The 7,108-nt window shown below is 36.2% G+C and overlaps 1 long non-coding RNA gene across 2 annotated transcripts; it reads left to right on the plus strand.

The window, feature by feature from the left end:
- The first annotated feature begins 551 nt into the window (after positions 1-551).
- LOC128248357 (uncharacterized) lies at positions 552-7,086 on the plus strand. 2 transcript variants are annotated; one of them, XR_008264580.1, is made up of 3 exons: positions 552-3,612; positions 4,654-4,855; positions 6,066-7,086. It is a non-coding gene; the product is annotated as an uncharacterized LOC128248357 (long non-coding RNA). The 2 variants fall into 2 exon arrangements; XR_008264581.1 differs by having other exon boundaries at positions 552-2,208.
- The last annotated feature ends 22 nt before the right edge of the window (positions 7,087-7,108 follow it).

Here is a 7,108-nt window from a genome sequence, read left to right on the forward strand (position 1 = left end):
TTAAAAGAAAGTCAGAACTGGAAGGGCAACGTCCTTAACTTTCTCAAGTCTTCCGAGACTAATGGAAGGAAATAAAATTCAGTTAAGTGACATATTCTGAATGCTTTCGAAGTAGTAGGTTCCGTTAAATGTACCCAAGGGCCTGACTTCTATAAAATGTCCAGGTAATTTCAAACACAAAGCCTCGGTTGACTTGAAGATAAAGTCGAAGACATTTTTTCCAAAGTGCAGCAAGTAGGAACGAACCAGTAACAATGTAGTTACACATTGTAATTGCCGAGTGACTCATCATCTCGCTGTGTTGAGTTCGGTTCATAACACGGATAAATTTGCCACGTTAGGTTAGCATTCTATGGTGGAGTGTATCTGTCATCTATTTAACACAAAGGAAATAAGGAATAAGTGCTGACTCTGATACGGTTCTTTGTGGTTCGAAAACTGATTGTCAATAATGTCTCACAAATGGCTTCAAATACTAGCGCCCCCTCGCCAGCATCATCCTGTATATGATAGCATTAGTCCATTGTGGAATTCGTCTGAACTACGTATAGAGTCAATAATTGTTGACGGCTGAAATATCTTTTGGCGTTGAAGTGAGGGGCTAGCCATGAGTGTGCAACCCTAGCTAAATTAAGAATATACTTTTGCCTGAATAGTTAGAGAGACCAAACAATATGGAGTAGGTTCGGTGAACTGGATGAATATCTGGGCCTAATTGTAACCAAAAATCAGTTTTGCATATTGAGATTGCATCCTGGTGTCCATAGCTGCTCCAATAAGTTGCTAATAGAAGTATCTGAAGAATCAGAAGTTCTTGAAGGTGATACAAGGTGTGAGTTCGACGAGGTGTGAGAATGATGGGTTTGAGCGTAGATGCTTGGAAAAGAATTTGATTGTTAGGAGTTATTTGGAGAAAGCGATAATGTTCACAGCAAAAGGTGAAAAGTATCTGAAAAGGACTAAAGGATGAAGCAGAAGTAATTGAAGCGATAAAATAGTTGGAGTCACGCATTTGTGCTGTCCCCAAGGCTAGAGGAGCGGGTCAAAGTATTTCGATACCAGTTTGGTGGAACAGCTATAAGTGGTACAGATAGGGTGACCAGGAGTGTTGGACTAATGGATGTTGATAAAAAGAAGAGCAGATGATGAAGATGTGATGTACTGACTGAGAGACTGGGAGGACGGAAAGAGATGAGTTGCTATATAGCTGTGGTCACAAGTTATTAGTTGCGGGAAATATTGTTATTGGTCAATAATATTATTATTGAAAAGAGCGTTAAAACATCACCATAGTGCTTCTGTTCTGAAGCGGTTAGACTACCATAACATTATAGCACTGCCCTTGTCGAATGATTTGATAACGATGTTGTACAAGTGAGGGAGGTGCAGAACGAAAATAGTGTTGACTGGAATATATTAAGGCGTCTTAAATACTTCTGAAAACTGAAACGGTTTACTGTGTAACCGCACGAGCTGGTGAATAGATCAAATCTTAAACCATTAATCAATGTCTTCATTCTTAACAAAACCACTTTACATTTTCCGTCTTAAAGTCCCTTTTGTCTCTCCTACCCTACTTCTGAACTTGAAAAATGACAACTGTCCGAAGCATAAGACCCACTTCCTTGCCTACACACCACAATATATTTGCTTTGTAGTTATGGCCATTGTTCTGAGGGGGTCTTTGTTTTATATTTTGGTGAGGTTTCGACTGTTTTTTCTTCTTGGACCATCCTGAACATACGTTCATTATATAGTATTCCCTCTCGTTACAGCAGTGGCTTGCCTTATTTAGGAGTTCTATTTACAACAGCGTGGACTAAGTCAATTAAGATTTAATTACTCTTGTTGACATTAGCAGTGATGTATGTCGTTGGGTTAGACATAACTCTCAAACGACCCAGAAGCCTCTACCTGGTTAATCAAACTACTAGAATTAACTGTTAGATCTCACACATTATTAGCATATCAAAAAAGGAAGATTTTAGAAAATACAGTGTTTTGCATATAAGAAAACGTGATGTTCCTGATTGGAACACCTTTGATCCTTGGCCTGCTCGATCAGGATTGACCTATTGCCTTCACACCTACAATAAAGATGAAAATTTACTGCGAAGAAGGAACAATTGTAGTACAACATCTGTGACAGCTGTTTCAATAGTTCATTTGAGATTTTTTAATAGTTACTGTTCTCAAATTCTATATTGTGTGAGTATCTTTAAATATGGGTGAACTCCACCTAGTTGATTTTATCCTCACGTACAACACACGAAGTAAAAAAATTTCCAGATGTGATCAAAAGCACCCAATGCATTATGGAACGCAATGGTAGCACTTTAGCAAGTTGTTGTAGCTCCACCAATATTCCTATTTTAAGACAGTAGGTTAATTATATTCGCCAGGTTTATGGAGGTCTCAGTGGAACGTAATTATACATAATGGAATACTATTTGAACAAACTGATTTATTTAAGTTTTAGCTGATTTATTACACTCGAAATTTCATTTTTATTTGTTGGAGATAAGAAAAATGTTATTTTTATTAGTCTCAAGTCATTTCTATATTTTTTTTCGGTCGTTTTGCTATTACTGGCAGAACTTTATTCCCCTCTTCACTTGTCTCTCCTTTCAATATATGTTTTATTTCGCAAATCAAAATGAGGCTCCTTTTTTAATAACCTGTAATGGCGGAGGCGGAGTTTCATGTACACTGTTATATGATATTTTCATGTAAGTACTGTTATCGATGATTGCGCTACGTACTTTTATTATGAGACTCGGACTGAGGTTTTGCAATGGTTTCTGTAACACGAATATTGAAGTCTAACAAATCTCAGTTAAATTACGGCTACGTAACTCACTGAATTAGGATGGTGGGCAAAAGGCAAAAAAATTTAACCTTAACTGGTATTTCGTCTTGTATGCTGCCATTTTGCATCTTGTACAAATTTCTACTTTAGTGTGCTGTATCTGCCAGCCTGCCGACCTCGGTTAAGGAAAATATCTTTGTTAAGCCTGAGGTGGTTTTGTTTCCTTCTTTTATGAAAAACGCTACCGTCTATTGATTCAACCTTATACTTAGTAAATTATTATTGCTGTTGCTGTAGTTGTTGTTGTTGTTGTTGTTGTTGTTGTTGTTGTTGTTGTTGTTGTTGAATCTGTAATCACCTCTGATCGAGCAGAACTGCGACATTCCAACCAAGAAGCATTCCATCGTTTTACGTATATATATATATATATATATAAAGAGACAGAGAGAGAGGGGGAGATAGGGAGAGAGATCCATACATCTCTTAAAGCTGGGAACTTTTCAGTACCACCCTGATATCTGATCGAGAAAACAAAACCTGCTAGTCAGCTAAGAGTTACCTCCCTTGTTATCTTTACTGAGGAGCTCGAAATGCTTCTGTCAACCCATGAAGAGCGCTCTGCAATGGCTACGATGAACTAAAACTCTTGTTTCTAAATCCAGTCTTTTTTCTCCGAGGCAAACTTACACTGAATAGCCTTTACATGTTCAAACATGTTCTAAGTTTATTTCAACTGATTTAAAGATTAAACTCACTTTGTAACTGTGTGGTTTGGAGTTCAATCCCACTGCGTTGGACCTTGGGTAAGTATCTTATATTATAGCCCTGGGCTGACCAATTCTTTTTTAGTGAATTTAATAGGCGAAAATTGTGTGGAAGGCCGTCGTATACTTTTGTGTGCGTGTGGGGGTGTATCTCTGTCTGTGTGTGTGTGCTTCTGAATATGTTAATTCAGCATTGCAAATCAACAGCGTCCTTATCAACCCTTATAGTGATGCAGCTACTTAAATCAGTGAATTCTACCAAAACTATAAAACAAATGGCCGTTTTGATCTAAGTGCCTCGGTCTCAGACAAAATGCCACGCCGCTGACAAGGTACGATCTACAGACTGTTCGATTCGTTGCCTAGTACCCTATTGACTCAGTCACTATCTACTCTAGTTTATGCTACAGATTATAACTGGAAATTAAATTATCAGACTTTCCTCCAGCGACCAGATAAGATGTAGAAATTATTTGTAATATATTTTATTTCTTTTTAATTCGTTTATTTACCAATATTTAATCTGAATTATTTGAACACTGTAAATCTTAACTTCTCTGACAATTACTATAATTGACAAATATATTTCGATAGATTCTAGGAACGTTAAGAGACTTAAGAGGGAAGCTTAAAGTTCACATTTATTAAGTTAGCGAGATACGCGTATCATCGTTACCACAATAAACCAAGTATGATCAATTGAAATTCGCAATTTCGTTTCTTTTCTGTTGGTTTCTTTATTTTTGTTATTTACTTTTTTCAACTCTTAACATTTATTTCCCCGAATAATTCCGAAATATTTCATCAATGAAAATTCATCGACCAACTAAAATGCCATTAATATATTAAAATTTATATTTTTAAATTCTGATTAATACTTTCTGATTAACAAATGTGCTGGAAAGAGTGGCGGGGGTGGAAAGTTACAGTAAATCCCTGAATGAAATTCTTTGCGGATTTAATTAGTTTCGGGGTTCAAATCCTACAGGGACTGAATTTGCAGTCGATAAAATAAGTACCAGCAATAAATTTTGATTACATTTAGCTGACTATATTCCCTCTTTTCCCAACCGTTTGTAGTCCTCTGGCAATGTTGGAAATCAATATGTGGTGGAGGTGAATGGATCTTATGAATTAGTCAGAAAAGGGAAGAACAGAGCTCATGACCGTTTTCAGAAGCTTGTGGAATAAAAGAAGGAAATTATCGTCAGACTCGAAACCTGAACCGAATGTTTTATTCTACTAAAGACAACCAGAAGCCATTTGATGATTTTTAAACAGGGTAAGAATTATGTCTACCATAATACTAAGAGAAGCAGTGGACTCCTACATAGTTTCTGTCTTCTAAATTTCACACACAAGGTTGACCTATGGCTATATAAGAAGACATTTGCTTAATGTGCTTCAAAGTGAGATAGAATCTGAGACCACGTAACTACGAAATGGGGTCGTTAACAACACGACCATTCTTGAGTAGTATTTTGTAATCTCGGTTGCACTAATCCTAACGAGCATCCAGCTATACTTTCTATACATTAACATCTCCTGATAGAGCTTCCAGGATAATGGGTGAATTTCGTTGTGTGGTTATGAAGTTTTCATAACTATGTGGTTTCAGATTCGGAACTATTACACAGTACCCTAAACATGTGACTTTTATGGAAGTCTTGGATTCAGCAAAGCCTTGGGAATAACATCTGGTAAATGGAAACTATATAAGCCAATCGGTAGACCATAGCAATTTCTGGTTGGTAGATGTTATCCACCGTCAGTTTTAACTCTACCATCAGGCACTTGAGTGCCCTTAGCATCATTCACCCAATTGGAATCATACGGACCAAGTTTCCGATCCTCCTGGCTCAGAGAAGGAGAGGTCTTGATTTTTTTTTTATTTTGGGATATTCTTATATGGCCGGAAGAGGCTCTCAGCTTCAGTTCCCTCTGCTCGTTAAATTCATTTAACCTTCTTGTTGTTGCAGGCGGTAAAGTTTAAGACATTCTTTTAAAATTCAATATCGTGGAACAAAATGCCACCACACTTTGGGAATCTAAATATCTTTATCTTACCGTCAGTTATAAATAGCAATTCACATAAGATATCACTGCCACATTTAATTTAAAGTATTTAAAATATAGCTGCTAATCAATTGTTATGGAGATATAACACAAGAAATTGTGGCAAGCTTGCTTCAACTTATTGACATAAATATCTGTATTCAATTACAATTACATATAATGTTGAATTCTTCAATTCTCTATGGAGTGAATATACTTATAAGTTAACGTCATGTTCACGAATGCTTTTAACTATTTGTTTAAAGAAATATGAAGCAAGAACTATTCATTACAATTTTACTTCAATTTGTCGATTAATGGGAGTTGTATTAATAACAATGATAAAAGCATTACAGCGAATAGTTAATAGTTAAGTTCTCAAAGGATAGAGCGCTTGAGTTAGCAAACAAACTACATTGTCACTGTTTCTTTTGTAGATGGCTCACAAAGTCCGTACGTCATAACAGTTACGTGGATCTGATACATCTGGGTCTATTACAGATATTTTTTCCGAGAGAAGAGACGAAACTCGGATCTTAAATCTGAAGAATTCCTCTTGAATTCGTCGATGCTACTACTGCGAATAGTGATGAATTATACAACCATTCGGCGGTTACCATTTACAGTTAGGTGGACTTCATCACTGAGGGGTCGACGAGATAAACAAGTCAATGACAAAACCTCTAGGAGGTGACTACTTGGCCTGTTCGAGATAGAACCTAAATCTCCCTCAAATTTCAACCTAGTAAGTACACTTTGAATAATGAACTCTACAACCTGAAAAAAATGAATACGGTTTCAAAGCTGTATCAGGGCTAATCTTAGAGATAACAACAACTACAACAAGTGATGTTATGCGAAAGTAATAACTAGTGACCTCTCTCTTGGTTGTCCATCACGCTATCCTCTCACATAAACACGATGCCTGAATAATTGACGAGATTTCACTTCCTGGCTAGAAACACACCACCAAATTTTCTTCTCTTTGTTAATTCCCCCCTCACCCGACTTCAGTTCAGGTACATTCTTCAGACACTTAGTAAACCATAGAAATCATACTTTCTCATTTTCTTTACACTAAATCGAAATCAATATAAGATTATTTTTATTTCTATATAAAAAAGGATTAGTGAACATTTTCTGTGTAAAATAAATACGAAAATGTAATATCACAAAGATTTTGAACAATGGTTTGTTTTGTCTTGCGTTTTTTCTTTCAAAACTTTTTGTATGGACAATGTAGCGTGGACAATTTCATTGTTAAATGCACTGCGGTGAATTTCCTTGTTACACATGGAAACGAAAAATATAAGTCAAAATACGTTTATAAAAGAATAAACTCAAAATTAATCCATGTGACACTATACAAGCAATATCATGGTAAAATGAATAAAGGATGGTTATCGAGTTTGGTAAAATGAACGTAAGATTATGCTTAACGTAATTTTGTATGAGTTAACGTGTTTATATTACAATATTC

The sequence above is a fragment of the Octopus bimaculoides genome, chromosome 7 (assembly GCF_001194135.2).
Source record: "Octopus bimaculoides isolate UCB-OBI-ISO-001 chromosome 7, ASM119413v2, whole genome shotgun sequence".
Taxonomy (NCBI): Eukaryota; Metazoa; Mollusca; class Cephalopoda; order Octopoda; family Octopodidae; genus Octopus; species Octopus bimaculoides.